Genomic DNA, 24,221 nt, shown 5'->3' with positions numbered 1-24,221 from the left:
CAGGAAGTTTTACCAAGATGCTTGCTTAAATATTTGTAGACTATGCCTTTGTCGAGGGTAACCTTTTAACAGGTTTAGAATTTTGTTGAAAGCCTTATGTTTTGATTACAGGCTTCGGACGTCTCCCAACCATTTTTAGGTTGTCCGTAGCCTTTTAGGTTTAGGCACTGCCTAATAGGTTTTGTGCATCCGGGTTTCGATAACCCGAGCCGCCCAAACTTATTTCGGATGATAGTCCCCGAGTGGGGGTAGCCCTTTGGGCTTGGATAAGAGTGGCCCTTGGGCTCGATAGTCCCCGGGTAGGAATAGCCCTTAGGCCCGACACTTTTAAGAAGTAAAAGTGTGTAATAGCAAGGTAGAAACTTCCTTTTATTTTTGTGTGTAACATAAAAGATTGAAAGCGTGTAAAATCTTGTATTATGGCTGCGGTGGCCTACGCGGGCACAATTCACTTTGACCGTTTGGCCCATACAATAAATCCTAGCCACCGAGCCTAAACTGTTCACGCACAAAGTTTCCTTCCTTCCTTGCTAAGAAGTTTGACCCGAGGGTGATGGCCCCCAGTATTCGAGGTCGATCTTGAGAGGGCTCGGATACTGTTGATAAGACCATTAACTCCGATTAAAAATCGATATTCGATTCTAAGTTAGCACGATTTACTGTTGCCTCCTTAAAAACTTTACCAGAAAACCCATTTGGGAAGAAATCGGTTCTAGGAAAAAAGAGTGCAACGTGTGCTTTCAGACCTAATAGTCACATTCTCCTATAGTTGTTGCCTGCAAGTGTTAGTCCGATTCGTAATATTAAAAAAGGTGAATGAGGGCGTACCTTAGTTGTAGTACCTCTTTAAGTTCGTTACGTTCTAGTTGTTCGGTAGCTGTGCACCGTTTCTTTCTTCGAGTTTGTATGAACCCTTACCGATAATCCCGATAACTCGACATGGTCCTTCCCAATTCGCTCCCAGCTTCTCCTCGTTCAGGTTCTGGGTGTGCAGTGTTACTTTTTTTAACACCAAGTACCCGATATTCAAGTGTCGTAGGTTGGCTCTTCGGTTGTAATATCTTTCTATCCGCTATTTCTGGGCGGCCAACCGGACCAGGGCGGCCTCGCATCTCTCATACAATAATTCAAGGCTCGTGCTCATGGCCTCGCCATTTGATTCTTTGGTCGCATATCAGAATTTGAGGCTCGATTCTCCCACTTTGATCGGTATTAATGCTTCGGCACCGTAGACCAATGAAAACGGGGTGGCCCCGGTACTAGATTTTAAGGTTTTACGGTATGCCCAAAAGACTTCGGGCAGAATTTCCTTCTATTTCACTTTGGCATCGATCAACCTTTTCTTCAAGTTTTGAAGTATGGTCCTATTTGTAGATTCTGCTTGTCCGTTCCCACTAGGGTGATAGGGTGTTGACAAGATCTTTTTGATCTTACGGTCCTCGAAAACTTTGTTTACTTTGTTGCCGATGAACTGCTTCCCGTTATCGCACATTATCTCAGCCGGTATTCCGATCCGGCATATTATTGGTCCCAAATGAAGTCGATGACTTCTTTTTACCATACCTTCTTGAACGCTTATGATTTGACCCACTTAGAAAAATAGTCAGTCATAAACAGTATGAATTGAACCTTATCGGGTGCCCACGACAGGGGACCGACAATGTCCATTCCCCAGTTCATGAACGGCCAAGGTGACAAGACCGAATGTTGTAGCTCTTCGGGTTGATGGATCATTGGTGCATGCCTCTGACAGTCGTCGCATCTCCGTATGAAGTCCTTTGCATCTTTATCCATATCGATCCAGTAATAACTGGCTATGATTATCTTACGAACCAATGATTCTTCCCCCAAGTGGTTTTCGCAAGTGCCTTCGTGAACTTCTCTCAAAACATATTCGGTGTCTCGCAGCCCCAAACATATAGCTAGTGGCCCATCGAACGTTCTTCTGAATAGAGTACCTTCAGATAAGCTAAACCTGGTCGCTTTCGTGCGCAGGGCTCTCGATTCTTTAGGATCTGAGGGCAACTTCCCAGTCTTCAAGTAGTCTATATACTTGTTTCTCCAGTACCAAGTTAAACTTATTGAGTTTATTTCGGCATGGCCTTCTTCTACTATTGATTTCATGAGTTGCACGACCGTTCTTGAGCTGAATTCATCGCCATCAACCGATGACCCCAAGTTAGCCAGAGCATCGTCTTCGCGATTTTGATCCCGGGGTACGTGCTGTAGGGTCCATTCCTTGAAATTGTGCAGCGTTACCTGTAATTTGTCTAAGTACCTTCGTATTCGTTCCTCTTTTACATCGAATGTCTCATTGACTCTATTTACCACAATGAGGGAGTGGTTTTTAGCTTCGACCACTTCACCCCCAGGCTTTTAACTAATTCAAGACCTGCAATCATGGCCTCATACTCAGCCTCATTTTTAGTCAATTTCATAATTCTAATAGATTGCCTAACTATATTGCTCGTAGGCGGCTTCAACACGATGCCGATTTCGGACCCCTTTGCGTTCGAGGCACCGTCCGTGAAGAGGGTCCAGATTCCTGAGGAAGTCCCCGAGGTTAACCACAATTCCTTTTCAACTTCTCGGGTATTAAGGCGACGTAAAGTCAGCCATGAAGTCTGCCAAAATTTAAGATTTGATGGCAGTCCGGGGCCGATTTTCGATATCGTACCCACTAATTTCTATGGCTCATTTGGCTAACCAACTCGAGAGCTCGGGTTTGTGCATTATGTTCCTTAGTGGGTAAGAAGTTATGACGCATATGGGGTGGCATTGAAAATACGACTTTAACTTTCTGGAGGTGCTTAGCAAAGCGAGCGCCAAGGAACTTTTTGGATCCGACCCTGAATGCGCATTTCTCCGGGTTCAGCTTCATATTATATTTCTTCAGTATTTTGTAGGTTTCCTGCAAATGTTTCAAATGGTCCTCTGCTCGCAGGGACTTAACTAACATATTGTCAATGTAAACTTTTATTGATTTTCCTATTTGTTCCTCGAACATCCGGTTTACTAGGTGTTGATAAGTGGCACAAGCATTTTTTAATCTGAATGGCATTACGTTATAGCAAAAGGTGCCGAATTTAGTGATGAAGGAAGTTTTTCTTGATCGCCCTGGTCCATATGGATTTGGTAGTACCCAGAATAGGCGTCGAGAAAGCTGAGTATCTCGTGCCCGGCCGTCGCATCAATCATGTGATCGATATTAGGCAAAGGAAAAGAGTCCTTGGGGCACGCCTTGTTCAAGTCTTTGTAATCTACGCACATTCTTAATTTATTTCCCTTTTTAGGCACTACTACTATGTTAGCCAACCAATTCGGGAACTTAACTTCCCGAATGGAACCTATTCTAAGGAGTTTAGATACCTCGTCTTTGATGAATGCATACTTGACTTCAGACTGAGGCCTCCTCTTCTGTTTAACCGGGTGGAACTTCGGATCCGTGCTTAGCTTATAAATGGTTATTTCAGGCGGGATCCCTGTCATTTCTAGATGGGACCAAGATAAAAAATCTACGTCAGCTATAAGGAAATTAATGAGCTTTCTCCTGAGCTCGGGAGTTAACCCCGTGCCCAAGTATACCTTCCAATCGGGCAAGTGTTTGATCAGTATGACTTGCTCCAACTCTTCGACCATTGATTTGGTGGCATCGGAATCGTCAGAGATGATGAACGACCTAGGAACTCCGTAATCATCATCCTCACTCACTTCTTACTTCTCCGGTTCGGTCGGGGCCAATATCAGTGATTTCTATTTAGTTTCTTCCCTCCTAACCGGCTCCGGGTTCTTTGATATCGAGAGTGCGGATATTGGGATCACCTAATCGACCGCGAACATTTCTTTTGCAGTTGTTTGCTCTCTGTAAACCGTCTTGATCCCTCCTGGTATGGGGAACGTCAGTGCCTGGTGTAGTGTCGAGGGTATTGCCCTTATGTTTTGAATCCATGGCCTTCCGAATGTGGCGTTATATCTCATATCCCTTTCAATCACATAGAACTTTGTTTCCTGAATGGTCTCGGCGGCGTTCACCGGTAGGGTTATCTCCCCTTTAGTAGTTTCACATGCCATATTGAATCCGTTTAAAACCCAGACTGCATGCACTATTTCGTCTTGCAGAGCCAATTGCTCTACGACCCTCGATCTGATGATATTGGCCCAGCTACTTGGATCAATTAGCACACGCTTAACTCGAGATTTATTTATGAGTACAGATGTTACCAGTGCATCTTTATGTGGTTGCACGATGCCTTCAGTGTCCTCATCGTTGAAAGTGATGGTCCCCTCTGGCATGTAATCTCGGGTTCGTTTCTCCCTTGTAATGGATGCCTTAGTGCGCTTTAGCATTGGCCCCTGGGGGACGTCGACTCCACCAATGATCATGTTGATGATGTGCTGAGGTTCTTACTGCTCGGTTTGTTTGTTGGAGCCCCTATTCTTGAAGTGAATTTTGGCTCGATCACTCAGAAATTCCTAGAGGTGCCCGTTATTGAATAACCGGGCCACTTCCTCTCCTAGTTTTTGGTAGTCTCCGGTCCTGTTGTCGTAAGTGCCATGATACTTACACATCAAGTTGGGGTCTCTTTGGGCAGGATCGAACTGCAATGGCCGAGGCCACTTGGTATCTTTGATGCGTCCGATGGCAGATACAATGCCAGCAGCATCGACACTGAAGTTGTATTCCGATAGTCTCGGTGCCTCCCTAGCTCCGAGAGGTCTATCGAAACCATTTTTACTCACGAGTCCCCAGCTATTGTGGCCTCGATCGCTCCTTTTTTTCATTCCTCGCAGGGTTACGTCTGGATCTGCTACCCCTTCGATCTCCTCTATACGGTTGATACTGATCTCCGTTTGGTCTTGGTTCATGATCGACGACTCTTTTAGACCTGTCATTAATTTTGACGGGATACACGAACCTAGAGGGCCCCCCGAGCTGCTCGTCCTCGACTATAATTTTTGATTGGTACCTGTTATGGATGTCAGCCAATCTTTTAAAATTAATTTATTTATATTTAATAATTTGTACATATTTCTTCAAATTAATTCAGTATTAGTTTCAAAATTAATCATTTGACATTAGTATTATGTAATTATAAATATATTTACTATTTTAGGTTGGTAAAATAATAATTTTTATACGTAAATTCTATAATTAATTTCATAAATTACTTCTTAAAAGAGTTAATTAGTTCACTATTTCAATAATTCAAATTAATGTCTTAATGAAGTAGTTTTACAAATAATCAATTATTTACAATAATTAGTAGTATTTAACAACAATAATTTTTACTACATTTTATTGGAAATTATTAGGTCTATTTAAATTAATTTCAAGAAAAAGGGATTAAAGACAAAACGCTACAATAACAATTCTCACTTAAATGCAAATGGCCACCTTTTAAATTATTTTTTGGCCCAAACGTGCAAGCCCAAATGAAATAACCCAGTCCAAACACCCATCTCCTTCTCCAAGTTGGCAATCCTTGCCATTCTATGAGAACCAATCAGAGCACGCCGTGTCGTCCATCTCTATCATTCACAAAAGAAACGCAAAGCCATCTGGGCCGTTCATTTTTTGATCAGTGGCTCACGATTTTCACTCCATTTCTCTTTAATTACTAAAACACTCAGATCATTTAATCTTAATCGTTGGATTATAGGAATCCAACGGACACAAAAATTTCACCCCTAAAACTTTTAATCCCTGATTTATCAGGATTCCCCATTCTTAATTCAGATACCAGTTGGTCTCACCCCCCCTCCCCCCAAACCCTAATCACTTCTCACATCACTCAGCCGCACTCTTTTCCTTTCCCCTCTCTTTTCTCTCGTCTACATCAACTATCAATCTCCAAAGACCTTGCACAAATTTGTGCAATGTCACTCGAAATCCCTGTAAATCACTTCCATGAACCTGCTATATCACGATTCTTGCTTAACATTCCCTTTTTCAATCACAAATTCAAAAAACCTTAATTCTGAAACCTTAGGCTCAAAGGTGAAAGCTAAAATCGCCTGAGTTCTGTTACGATCCTTTAAATCAAAGCCTGAAATCATCTTTTGTCTCCTGAACTCTGTGAATCCTGCTGAACGTTCCTTTTTCAATCACAAAATTCAAAACCCTTCGAGTCTGAAAACTATAGCTTGAAGATGTAACTTCAAATCTTCTAAATCCTCTCTCGCTCCATCAAATCGGAATATGCATGAAGATTTTCAGAGGGTTTATCATGAGGATACTTTAGCCAGACGTCAAACGTAGTGACCTCTAGGTTTTAAGTTTAACCGATGGTCCTCTGCCTTCAGCGATCAATCTTCTTTCACTCGGGTAAATTCAATATTGAATTTCCCCTTTGTATTCTGATTTTTATTCGATTTGCTATCTTCATTACCATGACTCACTCTCCACTATCAGATTCGAATTCTCTGAACCCTAGAGTCTTAATGGCACTATAAATAGAAGTCTTTAATGTTCTCATCTACCACGACCTAACAAGAGAAAAATCACGATCCAACTATTTATGAGAAACACACACAAATACTGATAGGTTTAGGGTTCCAAGCCTTAGGTCTCTTACTGTTTTTCTTTTCTTTTGTTGAGTTCTATTTATGGTTTAAATTGAGGGTTCTGGGATCTTAAGCAACCGAAAAGAGTTCCCGTTTGGTCTGCTGCTCTCAAAAAGGTCAGCCCCTCCTCTTATTTTTTCCCTTTTTTTCGTTTCTCTGAATAATACCAATGTGCCAAGATAGGTTCTGTACATTGTAATTGTTCTATAGTGTTTAACATGTTAATACTTGTGCTCTGTTAGTTTAGCGACTCCTTGTGATTAGTTGGTCTGCTATGACTCTTTAAGTGATGGTCAATTAAACCATAATTATTTCTTGGTAATCTTATTTCCTGAGTCCCAATAATCTACATGTTTAAGTTGTCATATATTCATGTTCAACATGAACTTCATAGCTTTCATTGACCTGCAGTAAACTTATCTTTGTCTTGTTGCATCTCTGTAGTTTTTGTGAGCTTTAAAGTTGAGTTTATTACCTGATAACCATAACTAAGATGAATCTGAAGTTGTTTAAGAACTATTTTCAGAAGTCATGATTAAGCTGAGTATTTTTTCTTTGAGTCTTTAAGTGATGGTCGATTAAACCATAATTGATTCTAAGTTGCTGCTATGTCCCTTCATTTTGTTTAGTTTACCTATTGCTTCTATTAACACGATCTTGTTTGAACCAAATCTCTCCTTTCTTCTCTCTGTAATCCTATTATACACATCTGTTGAAGCTATGTTATTTTTTCGTAATGTGATTAGGATTCTGTTCTTCCTCTCAGTTATAAAGACTGGTAATTGGATGAGTTCAACTTAATTATTTTCTTGATTAGTCAATACCCTCAGCAACATATTTATTTGATATCTCATATATCTCATCTTTAGGGTCAACATGCATCTTTATCTTTTAAAGAACCTAACTACTCTGCCTTGGCCAAGTAATAACTTGTAATAAGGAAGTATGATCAACTCTGTATTCATGTACTGACTTAGAACTAAGCTTTGAGTTAAACCTGTCTTGATGCAGTGTCTTTTCCTTTATCTGTAACCTTCTGTTTAACTCACTCTAAAATGTGTAAAGTTTTCCATGTTTACATAAGAATCATCACTGCATTTGAAATGTTTAGGTATCTGACTAAATGCAGCATGTTTCTTGTTTAGTTCATGATTAAATATCCTGTCCAGAACTGCCCTAATTATTGCTCTATGATAACTTTGAGCCTAATTTAATCCCTAAAGTCTCACATGGATCCGGGCCAATGTTATTTGAACTTGATGATTTATTAGGAGTATAATTTGTATAAATCCTTAGGAACTCCCTGTTGTGGTCTGTAAATTTTATATCTGTTGAAAGTCTCGATCATGTCCTAGATGTCTTCAACAACCATTAAAAATGACTAATCATGATTGTATTGCCTGAATTTATATTGCTGATTCTCTTTAAAGGTATTAATGCCCAACCTATGAATATGCTGAAAACAAAGTCAGCTAGTTCACTAAGTTCACCATACATAAAGAACCTCTATATGTTGAGTTGTTGTTGTATAGCTTTACCTTTCTTTGGAGTACTGCCTTACTCTAAATTTGAACTGTTGTAACATGTTTGTGATATTTCCGATGTTTACCTGTATGAGTTTCAGAATCAGATATTTTCTTTCATATGATAGATATATTTGTTTGCTCATCCAATATAGTCTGCATGCTTTTATGATAGGAGAGAATGTATATAATTTGTGATAGGTAGTACTTTAGAGTTTAATTTATATTGGAAGGGCCTCATTGGCACTCAGACCCGTAAGAAAAATATGTCGTTAGTATTTAAGGGTATTTGAGAGCGGAGTTCAACTCTAGGTTGGGCTGCCTTCCCCGGCACAAGCATTGCCCTGGGCCTTGAGTCCCTTGGTAAATTTGAAGTATCGGGGATCCAAAGGGAGCATCGACCTCGAGTGAAACTTTCTCCTTAGCTCCTAATTCATTGACACATTTAGTTCTCTAAAGGTTTAATGTTTAATGCCAACAAAAGATTTCCAACGTAAATTATTTGCTAAGTAAAACCACCACATTAATATATAACGTCACACAATATTAATCAATTCCTTGTTTCAATTATCTATTTGTATACCTGTCATGTATATTAGAATGTGACATGTTATGTGCATTAGAGTATGCTGAGAACATGGAGTACATTTTTAATGACCTTCTTTATTTCTTTTGGACATATACATATTTGGGCCTGCCGAATCCCTAAGGAATTCAGGCCCAAACCAGCCTTGCTGCATCTTTGGAAAGTCCAGTCCTTCCATAGCCGCACCTCTCAGATTGCTGGGCTTACCTTATTGAGGCCAATCTTCAGAGTCCAGTCTTCTCCCTTACTCCTTTCATTACTGCCCATTATTTCCATAGCTTAGTTTACTGCCTTAATTATTTTTGCTTATTGCCTTCGCTATCTTATTGCATTTTTATTATCATGTATTAACACTCATATATTAGATTATGTGTTTTTCTTTTATGTTCTAGTATTACATAAAAACTTAGGCAAACCTGAATTAATATAGGATTTAAAAGGAAATAGCTAGTAATTGATTCTCCGCCTCCGCTTAATTTCAATATGTTTACACTCACTCTTCTTTAAGGTTTTTAAAGCTCAGGTCTTTAATCAGAATGGCCACCAGTTTTCAAAAAAAAATTAGGAAAAGAATCACTGATTTTTCACCAACTGGGAATGAAATCAGTTTTTTTCATAAAATGGAAAACGACAGTAACGAACAGTCTCAAATAAATTTCCAAAGACTCGCTTCTTCAAATTTTTAAAAAACCAAGGTACATTTAAGAATCATATTTCTTATAAACAACCCTTAAAATTACTCTAGCATCTATTCTTAAAAAATAATCACTCTTCCTAACTTAATAATTCAAGCTTTAAAATATAAACTACTTTCAAAAATTCTCATAGCCTCCAATAACTCTTTTGTAATACCATCCCCTTTTTAAGTCTTACACACATATTTACTTTAGTATATAACGAGCCCTACCTTAGTGATAATCAAAGCATATTGTAAATAACTAAGTCCTTAAAAAATTAGTCTAAGTCCTATAGAGCTACCTCTGGTAGATTTTAAGGGGTGCCTAACACCTTTCCCTTAGAAGAACAAAAACCCTTACCCATAATCTTACCGGTTTGCAGACCTGTAAAGGACATAACTTAGTAATTAAATAGGTACTCTGGTATACCTTTAAAAATTAGCTGGCGATTCTCTTTCATCAACAACAAAGAAACCACAAGTTGAATCCTGTCTTGACTAGTGCAAAATAGGGTGCAACAGTACCTGTTATGGACGTCGGCCCAAGTTACCGCCGTGTACTCTATCAAATTATGCTTCAGCTGCTGTGAGGCCAAGGAGCTTTGGGGGTTGAGTCCTTAATTGAATGCCTGAACGGCCCAATTGTCCGCAACATAAGGCAGGTTCATTCGTTCTATTTGAAACGTCGACACGAATTCCCTGAGCATTTCGTTATATCTCTGTTTCACTTTGAAAAGGTCCAATTTTCTGGTCTCGATCATGACGGGCCCTGCGTGTGCTTTTAGCACGGTCTTGAACCCTGATGGCAAATGGATGTGAGGGAACATGCATAAATCTCTGAACGAAACACTTTTGTGGCCACCTAGTCCTTGTATGTTCTTTATGTTTTGTTCAAGACTTTTCATTTTCCTGGCCATTATATCTGGCTCAACCGACTTGGCAGGCTTTTCATTTTCTACTGGTGACTCGTATTGAGAAGTCAGATTGTGTGGATCGGAGACCTTGAAAGCCATATTTGGAGACTAGTATTGGCCATCATAAGTATGAGATGGTGGCTCGTTGTTTGGCCTCATCACAGGAGGTGGTGGCGGGATTGTATATACCGGTGCGCCAGACACGACGAGAGGAGTGTTCCTGACCGGTGCGACTGAAGGTCGCACATTAGAGGTACCATGGGCAGCATGGAGGCTGTAGTTTGGCATATACCCTGGTGGTAGAATGTGATCACTCACTGCATGGAGCGGTGGTTGAGTAGACTGGGATACGGTGGAAGTTCCCTCTAAGGGACCCTGGGGTGGAGGCTGACCGAAAACCCAAGCTTGATATACATCAGACAGTTGTTATCTCAATTTTCTTATTTCCTCCGACTCTTGCTCAACTGACTGACCCTGGGGATTGTCACTGACCAACTCGATTTCATCACTGTTATCCATTACTACCGCTCCCTTTGATTTGGTGAAGTAATGATGTGTTGCAAGTTTCATCACAAACCAACCACCTTAAGCTTACTTTAATAAGAGAGAGCAAACGTGTTAGGGTTAGACATTTTATTGATATGAATCACATGTAATATGCCATGCCCCTAACATCATCACCATTTCTAACATGTTTTTGGAAGGCTTCATGTTTCATTCCGGCTTACCAGGTTGCTTCTTATTGACACTTTTATTTTCTTCTCTCCGTATTTTTTTAATACTCGTGCCTCATTTTTATCCCTCATCTTAGAATCATTGAAAAATATTTTGATCGAACCTTTTGGAGGTTGCCTACGTATCATGTCGCCGCATGAATCAGATCATTATGTAGTTCAGGAAAAACAGTAATAGTCTTGATTTTTTTTCATTTTTTTTTCAAATTAATTCCAAATACAATGACAGAAAGGACATTACATCGAAAATGACTTAACAGACTTTAACAGGAATAAAATACAATGATTAAAAAAAAACAACGATGACTCAAACTAAAATATTGTTAGGTTTGAAAAATCTTAACAACTACGACGATGTTTCAAACTCCACAATCTTTGCTTTCAACCACTGGAACATCTGCTCATGGTGGCGCTTCCCCTGGCTGACCCCCCCAATGTACGGTACATCCTCGCTAACTCTACTGCAAGATGATGGGCAAAGGTAGGTGCATGATCCAAAAACTTCTCATAATCCATCCCCTGGCAGTTCACATAGCTTTGAGCGGTATAAACAGCCAAATCATGGACTTGCTTTCTGAAGTACTGAATGTTCTGGTCTTGATCTTGTAACTGCTGCTGGCGAGTAGTGAATATCTCTCTTATGTGTCCCTCGATCTAAAGCTGACTCCAACTGATCCCGAAGTCTAGCCTGCTCGAGTGTCACCTGAGCCCTCTCCCTATCAAAATTTGCATGTTGACAGTCTCTATTGTACCTTATCATTTCTTTCAATTCTGCCTGAAGTTGAGCTTCCAAACGTACCCAATGGACCCTCTCTCTCTTGAACTGAGCCCTCTCTTCTTCAAATTATGTTGCTTGGCAATCCTTTCTAGATTTGGCCTCATCATTTAACTGTATGATTTTTTCCTTGGCTTTGTCCAATGCCTTTTCAGTTTTTGCCAAGATGGCATCATAATCTTGCACGTTTCCCATCAAATTGGCAATGGTTTTCTGGTCTTTCCAACTTCTGACCGGTACCTTGGAGGCTTTCTTCATATGTTGAAGTTGGACACGAATGGCTTCATTTTTGCAGATCAGACTCTTCTTTTCCCATTCAGATTCTTGTGATTGCAAGTCTTTCTCAAAATGGAGGTTCCTCATCTTTTCTTCCAAAGTATGGATAATTTCTTGGTATCCCTTTTCCTTTTCACCCCAAGCTAACCATTCGTGGATCTTATCATTAAAGGCTTGAACATGCGTCCTTTTTGTGGGCCTTTCGGGCACGGGATCTGGCTCATCATTTATGCAGAACCTTTTCTCAAACTACCTAGCATAACCTGGATCTACCTCACCTCTCGTAGTATCTGGTACCTGGGTATCATCTTTCAAGTAGCGACAACTATTCCAAATTTGCTGGATTAAAGCCTCGGGGAGTGGGGCTTCGGGGTGTAGCTCAATCACTTGCACGCTTAAATCTTCATCCTCAGGCACTATCTGATACCTTCCTAGTTGTCTTAGAATTCTTTGCGGCACATTCGGCTGGACACTTCTCAAACCCAACAACAACAAATAGCTTCTTAAGGCCGACATGTGTATCACCTCTCTTACCGGGAGCCATCCTAAAGTCCACTCAATTTGACTTGCGTTTAAAGATCTTAGGTGAGATATCCAGGCTTCCACCCCTTCTGGAGAGTTATAGTCTTTTACTCTTTCTTTGTAGCTCTCAATAAAATTCTCTGTGCTAGAACCATAGCTCATGAACTTGGGGTGATGTCGGAGATGCTCAATCAACCATATTTGCAATAAAATGTTGCACCCTTCGAAGAATTTTGCCCCAGACTTACACAAAGTCAACGCCCGATAAATTTCTGATAGAATGATCGGGGCAAGAGTGTGATATTTTTTGGTAGTAAGGACTTGTACAACCCTGGTTGTGTGGGTATCAATTGTATGCTCCTCGTTTGGGAAGACCATAATTCCCAGAAACGCCACCATGAAGGTGAAGAGACGATGTATCTGCCATGTGTCATTGTTCTGCTTATTGTTAAGGCCTCTTTCATGTATTTCAAACCCATTTAGCTGCCCGAACCTGGAGTACAGGAAGTAGAAAGAACAACACCCTTCGACTACGTTGGTCTTTCTGATTTGCTTACTAATGTTCAGAAGATCGAAGAATCGGTGTACAGAGAGAGCACTCGGGAATATGAGCTTCTGGTTTCTCAAATCCCTGCCAAACCCGAAATATCCAGCTATCTCTTCTAAAGTGGGAGTAAGCTCAAAATCGAAGAAGCGGAAGACATTGTAAACGGGATCCCAAAAAGTCACTAGTCCCTCAATCAAATCGTCTTGTGGTTTAACTTTCATAATGTCTGTGAGGGCTCCTAAGTGCTTGGTGACCCATTTCTCACCATCTTTCCCCAAGTCATACCACCACATCTGAAACTGAAGTGGAGCTTTGTCTACAATCTTCAAATGTGCGTTCTGAACAATGCTCATTTTGTACCTGTGATTGGTTAAGGTAAGGGTTGACGCTAGTTCAAAAGACAAAACCAATGCCCTCTTTTTGTAAAATAATCTTTTGTACATAACCTAATTTTTTTAAAAAAAAGTCAAAGAGAGGGTGGCTATTTTTGCAACTATGCCCCTTCATACTTCTAAGGAAAACTTTAGGACCAAGGGAAGGACATTATGGTAAAAGTGATGCCAATTGACAGACACGTCCGTTCTTGCTAGTACAGCCCTTCGACAATTTTGAAGAAGTTCTAAGGCTATTCTGACAGAAACGGCTCGGGATTAATCGAAGTTGGGTCGGCTTATTTGGACAAAATAAAAGAAAACACTAGACACATTTCTTTCTTTTAGTTGTTTTTGCAAAAATGAGGCCGAACCCTATGAAGGTTGCCTACATATCTCACATCCGGTGAGAATCAGACCTACGTAGTTTGTAAATATTTCAGGAATGGGATGACACCTTCTTCTTTTTTCTTTTTTTCTTTTTTTTTTGGAAAATTTCAATCTCATTTTGTAATAATCGTTTTGGGGTAAACTTTTGACAAGGTTTTTGGATTTTAAAATACCGAGATTTAAAAAAAAAAAAGGGTAAATTTTCTCTCTTATTTTCTTCCTTCTAGTTTTCTCCCAATTCTTATTTTTCTTTTTTTTTAGAAGCTGGTCAACATGAACAAACCGAATCAAACATAATGTATATGCAGCACATAAGATGTATCAGGATAGGCTTGTAATTTTCAGGTACACCTATCCTAGACGGACCCAACCCCTATGTTGAGTCCCCAAAGTCAAATGCACATGATGCAAACAAACGTTTTACTTGGAATCCGGCATGAGAATATGTTATTGTAGGTTTAAAATCCTAGGCGGAGTGTTTTAGACCTGGCTTACCCAAGCGGACAGCTCAAGCCGAGGTGGGGGTAACGTACCGGAAGCACGAAAGTCTACCCGACCTAGTTACTGATCCAGCCTCGTTCTATTTGGTATGACCTCTAACAGAAAAGTGGGCCACGCGCACGTGTGCCCCATAAATTCAGAAGACTCAGAAGGGAGGCGTAAGAAGGCAGTTTATATAGTTCAAATAATATCAAAGCGGTAAATGATCGGCAATTAGCACATTAGGCCCATAAATACAGTAATATCAACAATCAAGAAAGCCAAGTATAGATCATATTACAAGCTCGAATTCTGAACCCTGAACCAGAGGTTTTGAGTTCTTATCCCCAGCAGAGTCACTAGAGCTGTCACACCTCCTTTTTACTCCCCCAAAAGATATGTATTATGGATTATTATGGATTAAAGAGTTTTTTCAATTAAAATGACAAATTTGAGTAGGGAATATTTTATTTACAGAGTCGCCACTTGGAATTGATTTTTTGGGTGTTCCAAGTCACCATTTATGTGAATCCCTGGTCAAAGGAAAGTTTGACTCTATTATTATTGGTCTACGAAAATAAAGTCCGGATAAGAAATTTTGTTGACCGGAGAGAAGGTGTAAGGCATTCCCCAAGTCCCGTGGTTCTAGCACGGTCGCTTTATTGACTACATTTGGCTTATATTATTTTTGGATAACCTGTGTTTTATTGGTTCTCATGTTTTACCTATGTCCGATTTTATTTCTTGATTAGATTTATGAAAATTATCTTGAAATAAGTCACGCGTACGTGTACTCATTTTTGTTTGGCATCAAGAATCATATCACGCGTACGTGTACACAATCAATAACACATTTATTATTATTCGGAGTTAATTGGTCAAGTCACGTGAACGCACACTTGTATTATTTTTCTAAACTAATTTGAAATTAATTTAAGACCAAGAATTTATGGATAGAAAATTATTTGAAAGTCAGAAAATATATTAGTTATTTAAATTATTGCGAAATCATCCACACTTAGAAATATTTACAACTTACTACTCTTTTTTTGAAATTAGGAGATTTTTATCCATTAAGGAAGAATGAGCTAATTATTAGTCTAGTGACAAAATTATTGGGCCTGACAGATTTAAACTCAATCCAACCCATGTCTAATTCTTTCTTTCCTATTAAACGTGGTAACTCATTTCTGGTTCACCTACTTTTACTTTTACTTTTTTATTCCATACTTTTAATTTTTCTATTATTTTATTCCCATCCGAAAAATAAATTTTATTTTTAAATTTTTTTGATTTTTTTAAATTTATTTTATTTAAAATAAAAATAAAAAATAAAAATAATACTAATAGTAATAATTTGACCTTTTAAATTATTTATAATTCTTACCCTATATAAAAAAAATGTAACAAAGCTAAAAATATATATATTAAATTTCTAAAAATATTTACATAGTATAAGGTGATAAAAATTCAAATATAGTTAAAAATTAGGTGCTCACACCCCGATTTCCCGGGGAGGTAAACGGAGTAGGGTCGTGAATGTAGGGAATCAGAATCAGAATCAGATCAAGGAGCCTCTCGTATCAGGGCCCGAGTTAAACATCTGCCCTCGGAGCCATCGGGACCACGCCCTCCGGGTCCGGTTCGAGTCCCAAGACCTCGGAGAGCTTTACCAAACAACCGCACATGACTAACAAAGGGCCGTGATGTCCGTGATCAACCGGATATCACTACATGAATCTCGGCCCGTATCGGCAGAAAGTCAGTGATTAATGACAAGGAAGATTTTTACCTTTCTTATAATTGTACCTAGGGTAAAACTCCCCTACTATAAGCTTATTATTCATTAGACACACAGTAATACGCAAACCAAGGCAATATGCTTTTGTTTGTGAATGCTATTCAAAGTTTTTGTTCTTGTTCATAAGTTCTTTATAAGTGCAAGTTCGGAACCGAAGGCAGGTTCCTCTTTAAACAATTAACCAAGCCCGGACTCATTCTTATCATTGGTTTGGTCATTTATTACGTCTTTTATTGCTTAATCTATCGTCATTAATCACTTGTATTGAATTAATCCACATATCATTGAAACCGTATAAATTCAATTGTTATCCGTTTTTTAGGGTAAACATGCACTACATTTGAAGAGGCAATTTTTTTAATTTTATTTTAAGAAACATAAATTTGTGTAAGCTGTTTCAAGTTGTTTTTTTTTTTCTTTTTTGCTAATGAAAGGAAAGACTTTATATTAAAACATAGGAGTTTAGTTACTACATAATATAGGGATAGATCGCATAGCGGTTTTTCCTAATTTGTCTTTATTAAAAATTTGTAAAATAAAGTCGGGAGGTGTTTCCAGTACATAGTGTTTTCTCAAGTCTGGAGCTTTTTCAAGTTGTTGAAATTCTTTTTTTAGGTGTTTGTCGAATTTTTTTAATCTTATTACACCAACAAAAAAAAAAGATGTCACATAAATTTCTTTTTGTGGGTTGAGCATGATTTTCAGAGGATTTATTTCAAAATACTCTTCTTCAACACGCAAGACACGCAGAAATTTTTCAAAAACTTTTCCGAATGTTGTCCAAACATTTGCCATGTCCAATGAAATTTTTTTGAATCTTGTAAGAAGTTATTTAAAAATGTATCTGTTTAAAATTTTTCAAGAAGCTTTTGGACACAATTTTTTTTTCTTTTTTTGTCTTTTTGAAGATTTGGTATGAGGGTGTTTTCAGAAAAAAGTTTTTCTCCTCTCACAAAATTTCAAGAAAGAAAAATAGAACTAACAAATACATTTTTACGAAATCATTTTGCACAAACTTATTTTTTTATCAAAAGATTACTCAGAACACGTGCAGATGTTGTCCAAACGGCTTAAGATATTAATAATTAGAAAATTCCTAAGTATTATATTCTAATAATTAACTTTTTCTAATTTTCTCGAGAACAAGTTGTCACTAGGTTTGCAGGGATAAGGATTAAAGGTCCCTGTTCATTAGATAGTATTTATTTAGCTTCATGTACGAAATAAATGTTAATTATTCATAATCAAAAGATAAATAATTACATGAAAACATGACGTATATTAAGAATTTATTGAATTGACATATCGGATTGATAATTTTTTTTTTGCTTAAATTTAGATGATGGATTGAGAGTAAATGCGTCTCTGTTATTTCCAAGTGGAACTTAGGTGATTATTGTTGTTGTGTCCAAATTTTGATGATATAGCGCGGGCAACAATCCACCGTTATTTCTAATACAGTAATTTCAAAAGAGCTGCACTATCAAATTTTGGTGCGTCTAAAATCTCAATTGCAATTGGTTATTAAAAGCACTAAATTTGTTATACGTCAGAGCTTTAGTGGTTAAACTATCCAATTGAATATATATGTCACCGATTTAAACAGTAAATGCAATGCATATTACTAGTAAAATAAAGGAGGACAACTTTTCTAAAAAGAAGAAAAGGACACATGAGTTGATGTTGGAAAAGCAAAAAGATTGATAGAGTAGTGACTTTGGCTTGACTTGGTTTGGATTTTGGAGGTTCCAATAAAACTTTTGAAAATTCATTGTAATTTGAAAATAAAACACAAGAGTGGTGGGGCAATCCATAGTCGAGACAAAAGCTGTAAAGGGAAGGGGCAGATTATTATACAACTTGGGCACCACCATTTCACCCTAATTACAATTTGAAGCATAAAGTTGAACATAGATTTACATTATCGACAACGTGTGAGGCACCTATCTATTGGGTTTATATGTGTATTAGTAGCGCGTGTATCTTTTCTCAATGAGTTTAAATTTTTTTTAAAATTAAATAAATATTATATTAAAATTTATGTTTAAGTTGTAAAATAAAAATATAAATTCATAAAGATGATGATTACTGATCCTATATAAGTAATTCTCAAATTACGACGAATAAGAAAAATATTTATAAATGTAAAATTTTACTCAAAATTAAAGTATTAAGAATTTATGCATAGTTCAAATATAGAGAAATTTAAGAAGCATGTTGGACGTGCACCTAATTTTTCCTTACTTCTAGTATAGTTATTGTTACATAGTTGGAAAGGATTTTTGTAAATATTAATTGATTTTAAAGTCTAAATATTAGGAATTCCTACATTATTGTAATAAGGAAATATTTTAATAATCAAATTTTAGTTAATTTCGAAATCCAAAAATTTAGGAAAATAGTTAAATGACTATTTTGTCTAGTGTAAAATCGATTTTTTAAAGGGTTTAGCGAACGATATTTTGCTAAGTGCCTTCGTGCTTTTAATATAGTATAAATAGTTAAAATATTTGAAATATATATTTACATTAAGTTGTTACTTATTGTTGTCACAAATTAGTCGATAAAATTCTACACCAAAAATTACAACAACTTAAAATTCTAAATCAGCTTTTGTTGACATGTTTGGATTCTTTTTCTGATGCAATATGCGACTTAGATTACGGAAATTGGGCTCCAGTTATGTCATCAAAGAACTCATTATGTAGACTGGCACTTTACCAAACAGGTAAGACCATTTCTATCCACACTAAAAAGAGAGCTGACAAATAGGATTGCAGGGTGGGTAGAATAATGCACCATTATGTATCTTTCTACTTTTTATAAATTTCTTTCAAAAGTTTGGAAATCAATCAGATAGAAAGGTAAATAAAGAGGTAAATGATGAATATAAATTTCGAAAGCACTTTGTCTATTTCAATTTTTCATGTTCAGCTAAGGTTTATAACGTTTAGTGAGTGGGAGTAGGGAAGCAGGAAGAACAAATCATGAGTCAAAAAGTTAAAAAGAATTTCAAGTACATGCTTTCTCATCATATTTTCTTTTTCTACTTGCCACCTACCAGCATAACAAGCACAATCTTAACATTCAACTTTTTCCTTTTGTTTTTTGGTCACAGTAGGTCACGGATATTGGTGGATGGACCATAAGTTTGATTGGAAAATATGAAAAGTAATATTAAGTTAATTTGTAGTTGAGACCAGATGTCTAGGTAAATATCATCTTCCCCTTTTGAGTAATATCCTCTGCGTGAAAGTAAATTGTAGGGGCAAGAAGAGAATCCGATAAACTTTGTGGGGATAAACAAGAGGATCAATATAGCAAAATGATAAATCACACACGTGCAACCACCAATAGCTTAAAGTTTATTGAAACTGATAGGAATTTCTTTTACACAATACATGTAAGTATAATTCATACTATCCCTTTTTCCCTTTACCGATCCTCCAGTGTAAAAATAAAAGAAATTTGGAAAAAAGAGAAGAAGAAAAAACCACACACGCATAGGAAATATCACATTCGATAGTCATTGGGCCGTCAAATTTAGAATAAAATTGGGCTATTTGAAAATGAAAGTTAAGTAATACTTTGGAGTTTGGACTACAACTCTCATAAGGCCCAAACCCGGCACTCACGATCTGTCAATTGTTAGATGGACTAGGCCCACACACTGATAGTTGGTGGGATGTAAATCTCTGAGTCCCACTAACCCTAGCATCCTCTATTCTATCCCACATCGCAAGAAGTAATCAGTTATTGATACTTTATAAAGTCCTGTTTTCCAAACAATGGGCACGACCTTACTTGAACAGGATCTGTTCTATAGGCTCGTACCACTGTATCCTTGAGTTCTAAGGAGACAGAAAACCAAGTCTGGTTGATGAAGAATGACTATGAGACCAGAGCGTGATTAACCGCTTCCTATGGTCCCTAGTGGCCATGGAGCCGTAGAGGATCGTTCTCAGCTCTGTTTGTAGGCCTGGGGTGGTCTCATAGTTGTCTGACAGACTCCTTAATTTTTTTGCTCAATTTTCTTTCTCAATTCACCACAAAGAATATCAAATGGCTTTCTCTTTTTTCAGTTTGCCAATTTGAAAAGCATGACCTGGGGAATTTGTAGCACCTACTCTTTTATTTTCTCAATTTGGAAACTGGGAGGAATTACTCTAAGTAGGCGTTTGGACATGAATTTCAAAAAAAAAATTCAAATTTGGAATTTTATTAAAATTTGCATCATAGATGAAGTCGTGTTTGGTTATAATTTTTTGCAACATATTTGGATGTCTTTTTTTCAAAATCATGAAATATAATTTATACCCCCACAATTTATAAAAAATATCAAAACTATCCCAATTTGATTATCTTACTTGAAACAAACAATCAAATATGTTATTGCTTAACTGTTATCATATTCTGTTTACTGCAACACATAGAAGATGCAAAATTTGGAATTTCACTAACGTTTGGACATGAATTCCAAAAGAAAAATTCAAATTTGAAATTTTCCTAAAATTTGGATCGTACATGAAGTTGTGTTTGTTTATAATTTTTGCAACATATTTGGATGTATTTTTTTTCAAAATCATGAAATATAATTTATACCCCACAATTTATAAGAAATATCAAAACCACCACAATTTGATTATCCTACTTGAAACAAACAATCAAACATGCTATTGTTTAACTGTTATCATATTCTGTTTACTGCAACACATAGAAGATGCAAAATCAATATCACATGTCCTAATTCTACTGACACATAGAGAAGGTGCAAAACCAGGCGTAGCCACATATTTCACATAACCATGTAATCAAACTTCCAGTAGGCAGAGTTCAAGAATCAACTAAGACCATCTCTAACCCAACACCAATTTTGACACAAACACCATTTTAGTGTAAGATTTTGTATTTTTTTTACTCCAACCCAACACCATTTCTATCACTATTTTGGTTCGTGAATAGTTTTACACCAAATTTGGTGTAACACTATTCATCAACACTATTCATCAACACCCTTACTATTCATCATTATTTTATTATATAACACTTTTAATTTAACATATTATAATTTTGTAATTACATATAGTTTTTATGTAATATCTTTATAATATTAATTTTATATTTTAATTTTGGCGTATAATTTTTATAAATTAATTTTTGTATATTTTATTTTTTTATAAAATTATAAGTAAGTTAATTTTATTATAAGTTATAATTGTATAAAAATATATAACCATCAAAAAAATGAAAAGTGCAAATCTGAAATATAATATGTTAATAAATAACACAATGTTCATTGATTATCATAAAAACAAATATCTACTCATCACATTTGTTTTCTAATCTTGCTAAAGGTATTGCTCCTCTCACCCATTATGTTATTCAAGGAAAAGAATATGATGTGAGTTATTATTTAGCCGACGGTATATATCCAAAATGGTCTACTATTGTGCAAACAATTCGTGAGCCACGTTCTCAAAAGAAGAAATATTTCGCGATGAAACAAGAATCATGGCGAAAAGATGTTGAACGTGCATTCGGAGTTTTGCAATCTCGTTTTGCAATTGTTGCAGGGCCGTCACGTTTTTGGAGAAAAGAAGTGCTCCAAACATGCTATTTGTTTAACTGTTATCATATTCTGTTTACTGCAACACACAGAAGATGCAAAATCAATATCACATGTCCTAATTCTACTGACACATAGAGAAGGTGCAAAACCAGGCGTAGCCACATATTTCTCATAACCATGTAATCAAACTTCCAGTAGGCAGAGTTCAAGAATCAACTAAGACTAGTGGGAAAGACAGCCACACACTTTGGTGAGAAGAAGACCTGCCGTTTGTGTTTTGTGTTTCTGACTTTATGGAAAGGAAAGTGGGTAGTTGATGGTTACCTAGGTTAATAACTGATGGGGTCTTTTTATAAATTTTAAAAATATTGGGTAAATTTGTAAAACTAAAAAATAGCAACCTAACAATGCATTTCAAGTGAGATTGGAAAAAAAGAAAATTTTTCTTATGTCAGAGACGGGCTCTAAATCAATTTTGAACATGTTAGAATTCTAGGAGTAGTATGAACATGGTTGAAAAAGCTAATTAAAGAACCAGAAAATCGTGTAAAGAAGCTATCTCCATTGGTTATGTTCCACAGTTATGCTATCCGTTCAAAATACTCAACCAAGAAAAGAAGTGAAGAATTACTGAGCAAAAAGTTAAACCATACACAGCCAACAAAACGAACACAATAAGTTTGGATTCAATTCTCACTATCGCCCTTTCGCTTTTAGATCTCCAAATGTATTGGACTATTTGGAAAGCAAGTTTATACTTTCGGGCTAGAACTCTCAGCATCCAATCAACGCAATAGGATTTACGTAACTAAACCAATTGTAAAGCAAACCCAAAAGGGTTCAAAGAAAGTTCAAAGCGCAACTATATAACCAAAAATAACAAGAGATGATTATATTCTGTTTCTTCAAGGAGATACCTATATTTTGACTTAAGATCTGTTACTTTTTAAATCAACTCTCTGATAGATTCGAATTCAATCTAATCCCCTCATCCGCCATGGACATTGTAAAAGAAATTTTACAATTTACCATAAGGTGAAAAACATAAAAAATAAATTATGCTTGTATTTACTCTTTTATTTTTAATTATTAATTTTTGAACATATTAGCCCATCTATTTACAAAAGGATTAAATTAAGGCCAAATACACAGCGGATCCCTAAAGTTGCCACGATATTTTATTTATATATATATATAAAAGAGGAGAAAAAAATGCTTACATGACACCTCTTTTAGGTTTGGAAAGACATTTATCTTTTTTGTCATTTTTTTTTGCCTTTCACTCTACTTTTTCATGTCATATTATTTTTATGCTTCTAAGTTAAAGAATGCAACGGTTCGAGAATAATGGAAATGCCTATCTTTCAGCTGATGGAACCGTTACAGCTTCTTGTACCGAACAGACTTTTAAGAGTCCTCTTAATTGTGATTTAATTTTCCAAGTCACTTTTACAATACCTCTCAACTGCATTCTGCCATTTCTTGTTTTCCAAACTTAACTCATGGAATCATTCATTTAGTAATGTATATTAATACAACCGCTCCAGGAGTTATGATGTAGGAAAAGTAACTGTTGCAACGTTATTGCTACCATAATTTCCAAATTACAGCCGTTTCCTACATCCTTTTTGTTGAAAGGAAGAGAACTTCAACTTACTTTTCCTATCTTCAGTTTTTATTTTATTTTCTTTATTTCTTTATTCTGCATCTCTTCTCTTTATTTTCACCTATCTCTATTTTCTTCCCTTAATTTCTTTGTTGGCTTTGCTGTAGGAGATTCCTTCTTATACTTTTTGTTATTGTGGTATTATTATTAATTTTATCGGTAAGTTACGATTGTAAATTAAGGCTGATACAAAATAGATTCAGTTTTATAAGCCTTCGACAAAGATGCAACACAGAGATTAAAAATTAAAAAAAAAAGCACAATAAAACGGTTAAAGTTACACTTGTGTATACCTGATTTTTGTACCCTTTTAATTCTGACAAAAAACAAAACTAACTTTTGGATGGATTCAACCATTTTAGTTGTGTTTCTTTGAACTTATCTGCGCATTTATTCCTTCATTAAATAGTAGCAAAAATATTTTTTTACCTTTTATTTGTATATTTTAGTCTACATCTTTAAATTATATATATCAAAAAGATTTTCTTTCTAATTGTACGTTTTCTTTAGGACTAAATAAGATTATAATATAATTAGGGGCTTAAAGGATTGAGCTAGTGCATTTCAATTGAAATTGAGCCTAAATTGGCCCAAAATCAAAAGCCCAAAGAGCCAGTGATCTGGTCCACATGGAGGCTGTTAGGTGAGGGGCTAAAACGACATAGTTTTGGTTTAAACTACATCGTTTTGGTTATGAATCGAGATGAAATCACAACCATTCATTTTGCTCAATCCAACGGACCTTATTTGTTAACCCATTCCAAATAAAACATTTGGAAAATCTGATTTTTGCCCCATTCACTATCCAAACCCTAGCTCCCTCTCTT

The 24,221-nt window shown here is 36.6% G+C and overlaps 1 non-coding gene across 1 annotated transcript; it reads left to right on the top strand.

The window, feature by feature from the left end:
* Window positions 1-19,953: 19,953 nt before the first annotated feature.
* LOC142172306 (small nucleolar RNA U3) lies at window positions 19,954-20,169 on the top strand. The gene has a single exon (XR_012701674.1). It is a non-coding gene; the product is annotated as a small nucleolar RNA U3 (small nucleolar RNA).
* The last annotated feature ends 4,052 nt before the right edge of the window (window positions 20,170-24,221 follow it).

Source organism: Nicotiana tabacum, chromosome 17 (genome assembly GCF_000715075.1).
Source record: "Nicotiana tabacum cultivar K326 chromosome 17, ASM71507v2, whole genome shotgun sequence".
Classification (NCBI taxonomy): Eukaryota; Viridiplantae; Streptophyta; class Magnoliopsida; order Solanales; family Solanaceae; genus Nicotiana; species Nicotiana tabacum.
The sequence above is the reverse complement of the archived record's forward strand: the minus strand, read 5'-3'. Positions and strand labels throughout refer to the sequence as shown.